This window comes from Taudactylus pleione, unplaced genomic scaffold (genome assembly GCF_031769625.1).
Source record: "Taudactylus pleione unplaced genomic scaffold, aTauple2 ptg000546l, whole genome shotgun sequence".
Taxonomy (NCBI): domain Eukaryota; kingdom Metazoa; phylum Chordata; class Amphibia; order Anura; family Myobatrachidae; genus Taudactylus; species Taudactylus pleione.
Window position 1 is genome coordinate 4428225 of NW_028284948.1, and position 16508 is coordinate 4444732.

General features: G+C 44.8%; 1 protein-coding gene across 2 annotated transcripts in view; it reads left to right on the forward strand.

Annotated features, from left to right (window-relative positions):
* The window catches only part of RNPC3 (RNA binding region (RNP1, RRM) containing 3), an 85449-nt gene that overhangs the window by 60231 nt on the left and 8710 nt on the right, over positions 1-16508 (forward strand). The window contains exon 16 of one of the 2 annotated variants that reach the window (XR_015870115.1): positions 11067-11597. The exons of the other annotated variant lie outside the window; for it this stretch is intronic. The gene's annotated coding sequence lies outside the window, so the exon portion shown is untranslated. Of the gene's footprint in view, positions 1-11066; positions 11598-16508 lie in introns of those variants that run through there. 2 annotated transcript variants of the gene reach the window in all.

Sequence of the window (16508 nt, forward strand, 5' to 3'; positions counted from 1 at the left end):
TAGGCACCATGGCACCACCTGCAGATTAAACTGTGGCTGAATATGCAGCACACCAAGTAAAAAGGGTTTGGACCTTCGGAGGAAAGGCCAAACACCACTGCAAATAGTGACCAGGCCAAAGCCTGTATAGTAACAAAATAAAGTAGTCAACCGGCCCCCAAAACCCCCCCAAAGGAAGGCCAAGAAACGTAAAAGGTGAAAACTTGTCATGTGCACACCACAAGAGGCTGAGTTTCCAGACTCTGAGGAAAACATGAGATGGAAATGGTGTCTGGACTCGCCTGGTATGGACCACTAAGAGATAAAATCAACTTTCCAACACCTGGTTGGAAACCAATGGAAGAAGGCCTCTGTGTAGAAACAATGGACATACCGACTTCTTTATAATGTCCCTGCACCATGACCAGCGGAGTGAGCCTGGAGCCTCTAGGATTACCCTTACTCAGGAAGCCTCGATGTGCCTGGAGACCCACAGGTACAGCTTGGTTGGCAGAAACCGATGCGCTACCTGAAACTTCCATGGAACATTCAAGGCATCCACTGCTGAAGCCAGCAGATATCCGGCTCACATACAACCCTGTAGAGCCTCAAAGATGTGTCAAGAGGCCATGAGATCCTCTCGCGGAAGACCTAGCGTCCAAACGAACGGCATGGAGATCACAGGATAGTGAGACCACTGCCCTGGGAGAAATGTGATTCTGCTATGGAAGTCCACTGTCCCATATCACACTACCGGTATCCTCATCGCTGAGAGAGTTGGAACAAATGTCTCCACCCAGAAAATATTCGGGCTGCCTCCACCAGCACCCTTAAAGCTCTTGGGCCTCCCGGATGAAGTAAATATGCCACTGCTGTGCACTGAACTATGAAGTTCTAAAAATTCCTAGATTAAGCCATAATTGCACTTGCATGCAACTCTGCATCATCCCCATAGTCTATAATGCCAGCAACCATGGCAGGTAATATGGTAATGTTGAATACGGAGTTTAAGTTTGAGGCACAACAGTGGGGCATACATGGTTAACTAAGAACAACATTTTGTTATAAAAGCATTGAAAATCCACATCTTTTAACCACTCTTTGTCAGCGTAGGCCGATAGCTGATACCAATGCTGTACTCTTTCCTGCGCTCTATGCGTCACGAGTGCAGTATACTGATTTGCCAATTGAATAATTGTTTGGGTGGGGTGGACTTGCCAAAGCTTTCAGAGGATTATCTGCTTTTCAGTAGGTAGAAGCTTTTCTCTATAGTTAATCCTACTGTACATTGGCCACATACAGCAATGCTACATTGATGAGCATAAGTGTGTGTCCAAATTAAATTTTAATGATTTGGCTAAAATGTCCTCCCTAACATTTTATTATTTGTGCCATTCCTTCAAAAGTTGGCTACTGTACACTGTAACATGGGTTTCATTTCATCAAGTGAAACTTCATTACACCATTTCTACATGTGGCCCTCAATTATCATTTTATGTCATTTAATCCTACAGCAAATTGCTTTAAGGTGTATTTGGAGACCAGATTAGTCCAATTTTAATTATTTCATGACATTTATAAGAGTAATGCTACCCATTGAATGTATGAGCTGACTACTCTTTACTTTTGAAGAGCCTGCTTCTTTTACTATCTAACTCTTATGGGGAATGCTATGCCACATGATGTGCCAGCTGACATCACTGCTATGGCTGGCTGTGCACATTTACCAGCTATTACAGCAGTCAGTTTCACTAATTTTCCTGCGCACCTCTATAGATTGTGAGAAAAAAATGTTCATAAACAGGTTATGAGGTGTCTTCATCAGACCGTTCCAGGGGAATGTCACAGCCATCATACAGAATTGAATTTTACCTTTAGTCTGTGGTTTCTTGATGGCGACATCTTCAAACACCAAGGTAACTCCATTTTATTACTGCCTCCGGGTCAACAGAACAAATGGAATAAATGCTCAATTGATTCCATGGAACTACCAGCATGTGTTTTCTCTGTGCCCGCACTCGGGAAAGTTCAAGTGGGAAGCCGTAAAAGCTTCTGTTGTAGCCACACCACTGTTGGTTTGCAGTGGCTTGGGGAATGCTTTTAGGACAGCCTTGGCCTTTGCAATTTCTTGTCTTTTATATCTGACACTAATTCTACTGTGCATCCTAATCAAATGCTGCTTTTGAGGACATTGAGTTTTGCGTTTCACAAAATAATTTTACTACTTGAAGCTAGAAAATTTCTTCAGGGCCCATAGGGCTCCTCAGGGAAACATTGGGGTGTAGGTGGGACCTGGAGGACCAAACACAACCGGCAAAGTTTTTCAATCCCAGGATGCTCTGGTCCTTCCCCCTATACCCTGCCCACAGCCTGAGGGCAACTCTGTTTCATTGGTGTCTGGCAGAAGTGTATCACAATTTTTAACAGTGGTGTTGCTTCAAGTAGCCCAAGAATATTTTTTATTTATTTTTTATTTCTAGTGTTTTTACTACTAAGTAGCAGCAACAGAAAGTCCCTTGGATGTCTGTGCTGCTGCTCTACCCCTCCATGGTGCTGTGACACAGGCTCCCCCGGACCCCAGACTGCAGCCCGGAATCCAGGGAACAGGTAAGGCGGGACCCCCACTTGAGGGGGCCCGCATCTTTATGCAGTCTAGCCTCCAGTCTCAGGAGACCGGAGGCGCTGATGTGGACACATAATATATAGCGCGGTTGCACACTACCCTCTAAATTAAATATTCCTGCTCTTGTGAGAGCTGTAAAATTTATTTTACAAATCGAGGAGAAAGAACCCGCTCCTAAGAAAAAACCACCACTGTTTAAACGACATAAGGTAGTTTTACCAGAATTCCCTCACTCTGACCATCTATCTGATCACATGAGCAAGGCATGGAATATGCTCGGTAAAAGGCTTCAAATTCCAAAATGTTTACCCTCTTCCAGCTGCTGATTGCCCTAAATGGGAAGTTGCCCCAGCAGTGGGTTCTCATATAACGTCTGGTTAAGAATGCCACCTTACCCATCCATACTGCAACTTCCTTGAAGGAGACTACAGATTACACATATAGAAGCTTGTCACAAATCCATATCCTCTCTTACAGGAGCTATTACTCCTGCTAGGACTATGGCCTGGGTGGCAAAAGCCATTGAGAGTTGGGTAGAGGGCCTAGAAGAGACATTTCCCCCTGATGCTTCAAGGGAACAACTATCCTACATATCTCACATTAGAGATGCAGCTTCCTACTTGGGTGAAGCAGCTATGGATGCGGCTCTCCTGGCTTCCAGAATATCTGCCACTTCGGTAGTGGCCCGCCGTATTGTTTGGCTCCGGTCCTGGAAAGGAGATTCAGACTCAGAGAGCTCTGGAGTCTCTGCCTTATTCTAGAGATATCCTATTTGGTTCAGAATTAGATAAAATTGTGACTACTTTGGCAGCCTGGAGCCTCTAGGATTACCCTTACTCATTAAGCCACGATGTTCCTGGAGACCCACAGGTACAGCTTGGTCGGCAGAATCTGATTCGCTACCTGAAACTTCCATGGAACATTCAAGGCATCCACTGCTGAAGCCAGCAGATATCCGGCTCACATACAACCCTGTAGAGCCTCAAAGATGTGTCAAGAGGCCATGAGATCCTCTCGCGGAAGACCTAGCGTCCGAACGAACGGCATGGAGATCACAGGAATGTGAGACCACTGCCCTGGGAGAAACGTGATTTTGCTATGGAAGTCCACTGTCCCATATCACACTACCGGTATCCTCATCGCTGAGAGAGTTGAAACAAATGTCTCCACCCAGAAAATATTCGGGCTGCCTCCACCAGCACCTTAAAGCTCTTGGGCCTCCCGGATGATGTAAATATGCCACTGCTGTGCAGTTGTTTGTCTGGCTTCAAACTTGCTGGCTGATGAGGACGGACAGCCCTCAAGAGAGCCAGAAAAATGGCTTAATGCTATAGCCCATCAATCAGACGAATCGTTGCAGACAGCTACCAAAGACCCTGGAGCCCCTCCTGGAGGGACCAAGGAACGTACCAAGAGGAGAATAACGGTTACCATCCACCGGTTGAGTGTGAGTAGTGCTGTCAGACCGAACAAGCAACAGACGAGAGGAGAGAGTAGAGAAACCCTTACAATGTTGGAGAATTACCCACTGGAACTCCCGCGAGTGGAGACTTGCATGCCCAACAACCTAATGCTCCACAAGAGAGATGGACGATGCACTGACAGAACTGTTGAGACCAAGTTCAGTAAGGTCCATGCACTAGCCACCACAAGAGAAACCCTGCTGGAGAGAAATTTGAAGGCCACCCCAGCACTGAAGGCCCCGACAAGGAAGCAAGGGAGACCTTGTGAAAGTCGGGATATAGCATTGATCTGAAAGTACGTGATACAAGCGACCTAGGAAGGTCCGTAACTGTGAAGCCGAAGTATCCATCACAAGCAGAACATCCAAAGAGGGCATAGTCGTGCTGCAGTCTATGTGCAATATGCACTGCATCACCGCCCTTAGTTTGTTCTAAACACATGGAGCCGGGGCTCCATCGAATGGTAGGGCCCGGCACAGACGTGGGGGCTGATTTGATTGCTGACCGAGGAAGAAAGATGACCTGCCCAAAATGATAGATACGTGTTCCAGGCGCCTAGCAAGCATGTGTTGGCCTCCGTGATTTGAAGCTCTGAACGTTGAGTCCATTCAAACTGAACTACACACACACTGATGCTCAAGGCATGAAGACACAAGATCGCCTGGAATGAACCGTTTGGCATTCAAACCAGAAAGGACATAGAACCCCTGTTTCCGTGCCTGCGGCGGAGCTGGAGCAAAAATCCCAGTCAAGAGGATTGGAATGATAGCACGGTCGATGCCACAATGCCCACCGCTTCCTGGGGAAGAGCGATGTTGAAAAACTAGCAGCAATGCCTTGGCAGTGGATCTCAGGTTAATGATGGAACCATACCAATTCATGCCTAGCAATCGGTTGCCTGAGGACTTCACTCAGTGGTCGCTGAGTTGAAGCAACCGCCCTACCATTTACATGCGAACTGGGTATATGAGAGACCCTATTAGGCACTATGCTTCCTTGGAGTCGTGTCCCTAGATCAGTGAGTAGTACCAGTAAAACTGCCTCTGGAAGCCCTGCCCAGGTAGGTTCAGCTTGTGGCAGACCGAACTTGCCAAGACGCACCACCCCGAGGAGCATAAACCTGGAAACACGGACCCCGCCGGTTGGGACTGTTGCCGGAAGAAAACTATTTTCTCAACCTGTAGGGAATACGACATCCAGTACTGGCTACAAGAGAACGTTCCTACAAAACAGAAAATATTGTAATGAACAAGCTGGTTATGTATGCACATGTAAAATAGCCGTAGCTGAAGTCCATAAGCTACCTGTCCCCTGTCATGCATGGCTTCCCCCTCACCGTCTGCCGTGAAAATGTCCCAAGAATCCGGCAGGGAATCCCAGGGAGAAACATCGTAAAGTCATGCAACAACTTAGTCAGCAGAAGTGACCATAGCACATGCCACCTATATCAAGGCTGATTAATGACCCGCGAACCTATGAAATCAGACAGGAGACGACCCTTCAAATTTTAGCTAGCAGATCCCCAAAGGTCGTTGAGCCCCAAACAGGAAGGGACATTTTGTTGTGCTAAAGGTCTTCCGAAGTGACAACCGTGGGAGGTGCTTCCATCCAGATCATAATTTGTTGGATGCAAATGTGCAAGGAATAGTGGTGACCTTAATCCGGCGTCTCCTAGGTCTCCCTGATGAAACTGGGGAGATTCGCAGAAGGGGAAGTAATGTCTTCCCGTCGCCAACGCTTGGGAAGCCGTATCCAAACTGCCTAGAGAGTGGCGCACAGCAGCAGTGAGTTGAATAGGACAGTAGGTCCTCACCCTCAGAGAGAGTGCAAGTCTTTGCAAGTTCATACGTATGCAGAACTGCTTATGGAGCCGTGGAAGGAGGAAGACTCCTCCAAGACCAATCTCCACCTGTGCCTTGCACCGCAAATGATCCCTGACAAAAAACATGCCAAATGAGAGGAACCTGTCCTAAATTCTGATTCCGCAAACCACGGAGCCCACGCGGGACATATCATAGCTGGGAACTTAACTCCATAGAGGGAAAGAAACCTAAGACACAGATGAGGTCTACCTGTGAAGCAGAATCTGCTTCGCCAGGGTGGACACGGACCTGCTGAAAGCCGGAGCCCACGCCTGTCCCACAATGGCAGGCGCAGCACTCCAGATGGCTGCGTGTCACCGGGCACTACACACACGCATGGCCCCTGAGGGCAACTGCACTTTGCCCTGTGCATGAGCCCAACTAGTAACATCGCTGCCAACCAACTACCCAGTTAGGGTTGTGGCAGCAATGCTAACCATTATACTCTCCGTGCCGCACTTATGAAACACAAGACAGCCGTTGTTAAATACTTAGAGCACATTAGCAGTATTACCTAATACTATGTGACATAGGCAGGGAATACAGTGTAACATAGGCAGTACTCTTGTAACCCAAGACAGCTGGTGCGATGTACTTAGAGCACATTAGCAGTGTGACCTAAAATATAGGCAGTACAAGTACATACATAGGCATACAAATATAGTGCACAGTACTTGGCCTTCACCGAAGCTGCAGGGGATAAGTGGAGCTGTCCTGTGAAGTACAGGAGAATCTAGCAGGGCTGCAGATGAATGACGCCCTGTGCATCCCCTGCTGAAGGCAGGGCGTGTATTCCATGCTGCTGCCGGAGGGGAGTGCAGCGTTGTAAACTTTGTCCCCTCCATTTACACTCTTCCCAGACCTGGAGTACTTCTTAGTGTTGGGGAAAACTCAGTCAAGCCTGCTTCACTTGGGTAGCCTGTCAGCATGCGCGCACCCCCTGCATGCATGAGTGGAGCCGCTACCAAAGCCTGGCAAAATGGCGGCTGCCATCCAGGACCGCTCCCACCTAACTGTGACCGTGCGCGCCGGCCCCATGCGGTCTTGAAAGGAGACCGGAGTGCTGTGGGGGGGGCCCTGCTAAGCTCCCCCACCCAGCCGGCCTGCTGACATATCGAGCAGTCGACTCACTCAGGCGCAGCGCACAGCTTAACTAACTACAAAGGAAAAAGAAAAATTACAAAGAAAATTAAAAACTATGCTACAAGCCATCTAAATTGTGCCCTACTCAGGTACTTAAAGAACAGTGGGATTGCAGGGGGGAGGATTTTAGGATTTAAAGCTACAGTTTAATTTAAGTGCCAGCTACAGCCCCAACCTACAATCTCATTGTCCAGTGTTCCCCAGCATTGCTGCAAGAGAAATAGATATTGAGTTTTATAGTTGTGCGCATCTATATGACTTATCCACACTGCTTGTGGAAATAGCCGTACTCCTTTTCAGTACGCCTTTGTATCATTACCTGGTGCAAGAGCGCTTTCTGATTTCAGCATAGTCTGTAATTCTGACCACATGCCCAAGACATGCCCTGACTCAATTTGGCCTATGTGTGAATGCCCATTATCACCCTGTTACGCCCATTCAGCAGCAATTGATGTTGCTAGGGAGTTGCATTATCGCTCATAGAGGCATGCACTGAACTATGGAACAGATGAAGTTCTAAAAATTCCTAGATTAAGCCATAATTGCACTTGCGTGCAACTCTGCATCGTCCCCATAGTCTATAATGCCAGCAACCATGGCAGGTAATATGGTAATGTTGAATACAGAGTTTAAGTTTGAGGCACAACAATGGGGCATACATGGTTAAATAAGAACAACATTAATAAAAAGCATTGAAAATCCACATCTTTTAACCACTCTTTGTCAGCGTAGGCAGATAGCTGATACCAATGCTGTACTCTTTCCTGGGCTCTATGCGTCACGAGTGCAGTATACTGATTTGCCAATTGAATAATTGTTTGGATGGGGTGGACTTGCCAAAGCTTTCAGAGGATTATCTGCTTTTCAGTAGGTAGAAGCTTTTCTCTATAGTTAATCCTACTGTACATTGGCCACATACAGCAATGCTACATTGATGAGCATAAGTGTGTGTCCAAATTACATTTTAATGATTTGGCTAAAATGTTCTCCCTAACATTTTATAGTTTGTGCCATTCCTTCAAAAGTTGGCTACTGTACACTGTAACATGGGTTTCATTTCATCAAGTTAAATTTAATTACACCATTTCTATATGTGGCCCTCAATTATCATTTTATGTCATTTAATCCTTCAGCAAATTGCATTAAGGTGTATTTGGAGACCACATTAGTCCAATTTTAATTATTTCATGACATTTATAAGAGTAATGCTACCCATTGAATGTATGAGCTGACTACTCTTTACTTTTGAAGAGCCTGCTCCTTTTACTGTCTAACTCTTATGGGGAATGCTATGCCACATGATGTGCCAGCTGACATCACTGCTATGTCCGGCTGTGCACATTTACCAGCTATTACAGCATTAAGTCTTCACTAATTTTCCTGCGCACCAGATTGTGAGAAAAAATGTTCATGCACAGGTTATGAGGTGTCTTCAGCAGACCATTCCAGGGGAATGTCACAGCCATCATACAGAATTGAATTTTCCCTTTAGTCTGTGGTTTCTTGATGGCAACATCTTCAAACACCAAGGTAACTTAATTTTATTCCTGTCTCAGGGACAACAGAACAAAGGGAATAGATGCCCAATTCCATGGAACTACCATCGATAATACGGCATGTGTTTTCTCTTGCCCGCACTCTGTAAAGTTCAAGTGGGAAGCCGTAAAAGCTTCTGTTGTAGCCACACCACTGTTGGTTTGCAGTGGCTTGGGGAATGCTTTTAGGACAGCCTTGGCCTTTGCAATTTCTTGTCTTTTATACCTTACACTAATTCTACTGTGCATCCTAATCCAAATGCTGCTTTTGAGGACATGGGGGCATTGCATCGAGGAACCACTGCTGGGGGCTCTATAAAAAGGGCAATACTGGGGGTTCTGCATAGGAGGGAGACTACAACTGGAGACACTATTTCTAAGGGGCACTGCATAGGGGGTACCACTACTGGGGGCACAAGGGGCACTGCATAGGGGGGAGCACTACTGCTGGCACTACTGGAGGCCTGCATAAGGGGGTCCTCTCCTGGGGCACAGGGGGGCACTGCATATGGGCACCACGATGGGGCTGCCCCTAATCTTTATTTTTACTTTACATTAATCCCATATGGACCAGCCTCCTCCCTGAACCACTTGAGGGGGGGTGGGGGGGCGCCATAGCACGCACGTTCTTTGGGCACCCTGGCTACACGGTACTCCTCTGCCAGGGCTGCCTGCATGCATTTGCCCCCCAGGCTAAAAGTTGCCAGCCAGCCCCTGGCTGTATGGTACACTTTATGAACCTGTTAGCAATGGCTAAGGCAGTAATCGCCAAACACACCAATTAGAAATGGTCCATACTTTTGGCCATGTAGTAAATATACTATATATGTGTATGTTATGGAGGGAAATAAAATGGTATAATAAATGCTGTTGAGACTGAAGAGTAAGAGACATACAGAGGAAAGACTATGCATTTTAGCCACCTCCAAACAGAAATAGAATAATTTTTTCAAAATTATCTCTGTATGTGGCAAATATTTGCAGGACAAATTGTCACATTATAACAGGAGTTAATTTATTATTGTCAATGTTATTTTACCTAATAAGCAGTGGTTGGATGGAAGGAATATACTCCCCGAATTTCAAATCTTTAGGTTAAGGGGTTTGGGTAGGGCGTTGATCAGTCAGGACATTGCACAGGGTAAGGAAACATTTTAGCCCTTTTCACCCCCCTAGGAGTCGAATTTTGCAATCTTGAGACTCTCGACCCTGCTGTCCTGTCTTCCTCACTTGATACACTCCTCTCTCTTCTATCAACCATGGTCTGCCCTAACCAGGTGGCCTCTGTTGCCCCCATTTCCTCTGTCAGTCCAAACCCCAACCCTGGCACTCCAAACTGACCCAGTTTCTCCAAAAGTGTTCGAGCTCAGCTGAGCGCCTCTGGAGGGAATCTCGCTCTCTGGCTGACTTCCTTCACTTCGTTTGTCCTCTCTTCCTACAGCTCGGCCCTCTCCCTTGCCAAGCATCTCATCTCAGTCCTCCAATCCCTGTCGCCTCTTTGGTACTTTCAACACTCTTCTTCGCCCACCCCTCCTATCCTCCCTCACTACATTTGACTTTGCCTCCTTCTCTTCCAAAATTGAGGCAATTCGTCACAGTTTATCTTTCAATCTCCTTGCTGCAACCGTACCTCCCCCACCACCCACACCTTCCGGCCACCCCACCTTGTGCTCCTTCAGCCCCACCACGGGTGACTAGGTCCACTCCCTTAATCTTGTTCTCTCCCCCCTCCACCTGCCCCCTTGACCCCTTCCCTTCTCGCCATCTATGCTTCCTCTCCTCCACTGCCTGCTCCCACCTTGCTCACCTTTTCAACTTATCTCTCTTCAGCGGCATCTGTCCCTCATCATTCAAACATGCTCTTGTCACACCTATTCTTAAAAAAAAAAAAACCTCGATCCATCCTCACCCGCCAATTACAGCCTCATTTCTTTTCTCCCTTTTGCCTCCAAACTACTTGAGTGGCTTTCCGCATCACCAGCTATCTCTCTGACAACTCCATCCTTGATCCTCTTCAATCTGGTTTTCGCCCACTTTACTCCACTGAAACTGCCCTGGCCAAAGTCATCAATGACCTGCTTGCAGCCAAATCAAGGGGCCACTTCTCTCTGCTCATCCTCGTGGACCTCTTTGTAGCCTTCTACACCATGGATCATACGTTCCTCCTCCGCACCCTTCAGACCTTTGACATCTCTAACACCATCCATGCCTGGTTCACCAACAGCTCCTTTTCTGTTACGTCACCAACAGCTCCTTTTCTGTGACTGCCTCAGGCTCCACCCCCCTTCCACCCTTCCCGTTGGTGTGACACAGGGTTCTGTCCTGGGCCCACTGCTCTTCTCCCTGTACACCTACACTAGCAGAACTTCTCAGCTCCTTCGGCCTCCAATACCACCTCTATGCCGATGACATGCAACTATACCTCTCCTGTCCTGAACTCTCCCCTTCTCTCCTCTCTCAGGTATCCAGCTGCCTCTCCACCATCTCTTCCTGGTTGTCCGAGCACTCTCTGAAGCTCAACATGGCCAAAACCGAACTCATAATTTTTCCCCCTAATAGAGTCTCCACTCTACAGTGAGTGAACACAACATTTTAAATATATTTGTATGTTAGTCTTGTTTCACTATGATAGCACTTTAACACAATTTTTGCACACAATATTTCGCTAATATTTTAATAGATTAATTAAAAGTTAATTTTTAAGATATATCCTATTGGGTTACCAGTTATGAGATTTTCATAGCAACTTGTTTTCCTTATTAATAGTCCATGAGTGCCCCTATTTGGAACACTTTTTTCTTCTTTAGTATACATGTATTTCTTTGTTCCTGGGTGCACCCCCCTTCAAGCAATAAATTAAATTATTTTGATTATATTTATACGGTATAGGGGAAGGACATTACATCACCATATAGGTCTGTGCAGACAACTTTCTAGTCTCCTCCATCTCTTCCTGGTTGTCCGAGCGCTCGAATTAGGCCTTTCCTCTCCCAGAATGCTATCAAACTGATAATTAATTCACTAATCATTTCTCGGCTCGACTACTGCAACCTTCTCCTTACTGGCCACCCACGTTGCCATCTTGCTCCCTTCCAGTCTGTTCTCAATTCTGCAGCTATACTTATCTTTCTCTTTTACCATTTCACTTCTGCTGCTCCCCTCTGCCAAAACCTGCCCTGGCTCCCATTTCCTTACAGAATCCTCTTCAAACGCCTCACCTTCACATACAAGGCCCTCTCTAACTCTACTGCTCCCTACATCTCCAACCTCATCTCCTTACATACTCCCTCCTGCTCACTCAGGTCTGCCAATGACTGTTACCTCTCCTCCACCCTGGTTACTTTATCTCATGCTTGTATCCAAGATTTTGCCCGTGCAGCCCCCCTTCACTGGAATGAGCTCCCTCGCTCGATCAGGCTCTCCCTGACCTTGCAGAGCTTCAAACGTGCACTGAAAACCCACCTGTTCATTAAAGCATACCCTTCTACCACATAACCATGTTACCAGGTCTCTCCAGCCATCTCTACCTTGCCAACTTCCTGCACTCAAGTCCCCCTCTACACACTCATGCCTCATGTCATCTGTCGGTCTCCCCTTCCCCCTAGATTCTAAGCTCCTAGGAGCAGAGTCCTCCTCCCCACTGTCTCACAGCCCTCTTCTCTAGTACTTCTATGACAGCCTTCACCGTCCCAGCTATATTGTGTATGGAGAATTGTGTTGCTAATTGTTACTTGTGTTCTGTTTACACTTTGGTCACCGTAATGTGATGTTCTGTGTACCCTTTACTGTATATACGGCACTGCGAACCACTTGTGATGCCCTATAAATAAAATGTAACAATAATAATAAAAAGTGCAAATAAACTTTTAAATAGGTTTACCCTCTTGATCCACTGCGTTTCCCATGACAACGCCAATCATCCTTCTGATGTGTGCCTCCGTACTCAGAGACTCCGGACGCATCGTAAATAACACCATTTGGATTTGGCTAGTAGTCATGACAGTGCTATGTGTAAATAAACAGTCATACTATTAAACATGATGATTATTACATATGAAAGAGATTTGCTGTAATCAATCGGTCCAATACAAATAATTTCTTAGTGTGTGAAACCTCTCTATATAGCCTTAATATATGTTCTAAAATGGACTCATATGTTAAAATGTTTGTGAATATGTGGAAAGATAATTAAACACTGGTGAGTATAAAACAACCACAACAAAATATTACAATAATACATAAATAAATCTACTGCCAATGTTACTTAATCTATATTCACGAAGACTAATAAATACATAATAAATCTGTGTATAAAATATGTAAAAAAAAAATGTCTATTAAATAGTGTTTATGCCTGTGTTCAACTTAAGAAAGTCCCAAATAAGTCATTTTGTGAGTGTTCTAAAAAAATGGGTAACTACATCATAGCATCTACACTGTATGAAACCCATTCTCAATACATTAATATAAGAGAGATTACCTACGTCAGGGGATTAACCCTATGATTGTCTACAAAAAATATATACTTATGTTCAATATTTTTTTTTTTTAAAACACGTAATTATATTGCTTCATTTCTATAATATGCTGCAATGCGATCTTATATAGCTAACCATGCCTATTTTAACTTTGCAATACTTTCACTCCCTGAATGTGATCCAACAATGAGAAAACTAGAGCCATTTACAGAAAATTATATAGACCCAGAGAGTCATTCAGACCCCTACGGTGTATGGTCACCAAACGGTGAATCCACCTGGATTCCAACTGTAGCCGTTTTCTGGATCTATTACCTCCCCTCATAGTCTGGGGACATGGTCCACTATTTTATACCTCAAAGTTGCCATACTATGTTTCTTTACAGCAAAGTGGCGAGACAACGGACTGCTCACTTGAACCCGTTAGGAGTGCCATACAGGCAGCATTACTATGTTGGGCCATCCGCTCTTTAAACTGCCGCTCAGTTTTGCCCACATAGTTGAGACCACACGGGCAGCTGAGGACTTAGATTACCAACTTCGATGAACAAGTAAGGGGCCATCTGATTTCATAATTCTTACCAGAGTATAGATGTCGCATTTCATTCCCAGGCACTAGATAGGTACAAGTTGTACATCCTAGGCATTTAAAACATCAATTTTTTCTACTCAAAAAAATGTGTATTTGACTTTGAATCGTGTGATTATCTCTTTTTATAACCATATCAGCAATATTCCTGCCCCTAGAGTAACTAGCCATTATATGTGTGTTTTGTAGCAGGGGTAAATCTGGATCGGAACATACCACAGGCCAAAATTATTTACCTTTTTTTACTGGTGATGTTTCTTTCTGTGTTAAATTGGTTCACCCATAGGATTTTCTTTATCACTTCTTTCTTTTGATTAGACCTCAACAACTCCATCCTGTTTTTTTGATAGAGCTTTAATTTTAGCGTTTACCAATGCCTTTCTAGGATATCCCCTAGCCTCAAATTTCTTGATCGAATGATTAAGTTGTGCTTCAGTTTCCTGAGGGTCGCTGGTAATCTGGCATACCCTCAGGAACTACGAATAAGGTAGCCCTTTGATGGTAGACACCGGATGGAAGCTTTCATACTGTAAGTGTATTGCGGTCGTATATAAAGACGTTCCAATTTTGGAATCTTTAACCGTTATGCAGTTGTCAAAGTGTATAACATTTTTGTTTATGGTTATCATTAATTTTATAGGATGAGACGTCTCATTTTGTATCTTAACAATCTGTTCAAGTTCTTTATCTGTACCTCCCCAGAAAATCAGCAAATCTAAGTACCTATAGTACAAGCTGATTATTGATGCCACATGTTTGTTTTTGTTTTTTTAAATATGCCACGTTGCACTTCCCACATGAAGGCATTCGCAAAGGACGGAGCTACCATCGTGCGGATAGGATTTGCCATCATAAAGAAAAAAATGTGTTAAAGTGAATAAATCTTCAATATGAGGAATGCAAGTGTAAAGGCTGGCCGCATCTAAGGTGGCCAGCTAAGTCTCTTTTGGGACCATATCCAACTCCAACTATTTCCTTAACAACTCATTTGAGTCTTTCAAATAAATAAATGTATGTTGAATACATGGTTGGAGATACGCTTCCAGAAACTGAGCAAAAGTTTTACACAACGACCCCCTGGCAGATATGATAGGTCTGCCAGGAGGTCTCTGGACATCCTTATGCACCTTCGGGATAGAATAATGAATAGGAAAATCACAGGTTAATTTACCACAAATTGTTTCCGAGATAAGACCATCACATACCGCTTGTTTCAATAATGTATCTAATTTCTCTTTGTAATCACTGGTGGGATCACCCGCCAACAAACTACGTGAAAGTATCACTAAGAAAGCGTGTACACTCAGAATGATAATCACAAGTATCCATTACTACCATGGCCCCGCCTTTGTCTGCCCTCCTAATGATTATGTCCTGTCTTTTAGCCAAAGATTTTAAGGCTTCACGTTCATTTAGAGCAAGATTATGTGCCATAATACAATCCTCTTCATATAGTGATGTATACAACATACGATGAAATGTTTTAGAGATGCGTTTGATGATACTGGGTCAAATTGAGACTTAGGGCCAATATTCTTTAATACATAAGGAACTTCACTATTCTGCATAGGGGATGGTTGCTTGCCAGTGTTTCTTTAATTTCAAACTCCTGTAGAATTTATAAGAGTCATCCTTCCATCCAAAATCATCAGGATAATTTGTGGGGATAAAAGAAAGTCTCTTGTTAAGAACCTGTATCTCATCCTGGGATAACTCAACTGATGGTAAGTTGAAAATAAGCTCTACTTCCCCCTGGGGGTTTGTCTCTTCCTGTTACGCCACGTCTGGCCCCCGTCCTCATGGACCTCGACCCTGGCCGGTGCCCCCTGACCGGGTCATGACCCCCTAAAGGGTGCATTGATTGTGAGGAAGTAAATGCTTGTGTTGATCCTTCCTCTGTCTCACTGGCTGATGTACTAGAAAACCTGAGGGTTTGTCTTCATCCCCTAAAATTAGGTATGCAAGACTTTAGATAGGTCAATCTAATGCGACCTAACTAGGAATAGACTTTATGTTGTTCTTAGTCCTGTTGTACCTTAATGAATTTCTGTTTCTTATATTTCAGGAGTTTTCCACTTGTGTTTTTAGCTTTTCCAGCCATTGTTCAGTGGTATCTGCCGAAAGCTTAGCCAGATGCTCCCCTTCGAAAGTTGTAACTTGTTCTTGGGTCTGGTTCTTTTGCCTTGTGGCCACTTCTATCATAAGGAGCATTAGATCCATGGAGCATTTATTTAGCATTGAGATCCACCGTTTGCAGAACGGAATACTATAGCGCCCTATAGTGGGCATATTGTGGACCCTGCAACCACGTGCGATTTGTTTCATTCTGTACTAATCTGATAATGTACGTCCATGGTATAGGTCAGTGTTGGCTAACCTTGACACTCCAGCTGTTATGGAACTACATAACCCAGCATGCACTGCTACAGTTTTGCTATTAGGGCATGCTAAAACTTTGGCAGGGCATGCTGGGATATATAGTTCTACAACAGCTGGAGTGTCAAGGTTAGCCAACACTGGTATAGGTAATCTAACTCTCCTTTTATTCATTTAAAGTACTCCCTAAATACATCTTCATTGGAAATGGTTGCTTGTTCATAAAATGCTGGATCTTTGAGAAGGATGCTCTCTGCCTCCAGGTCAGAGAAGCTTAACATGTCATAATTGTCGCACTGTAGCATATAAGAGACAGCCTCAGGCAAATCTCCCTCTGTGGTAGTCATCTTGGAGCAGTGTATTCCACACACCAAATTCAATGTAACCCCAATACTCAGCGAGATTAAAATCAAGAGATCCTGAAGAGAGAAAAAAACAGTCCCGGTGCCCTGGTTAGTCC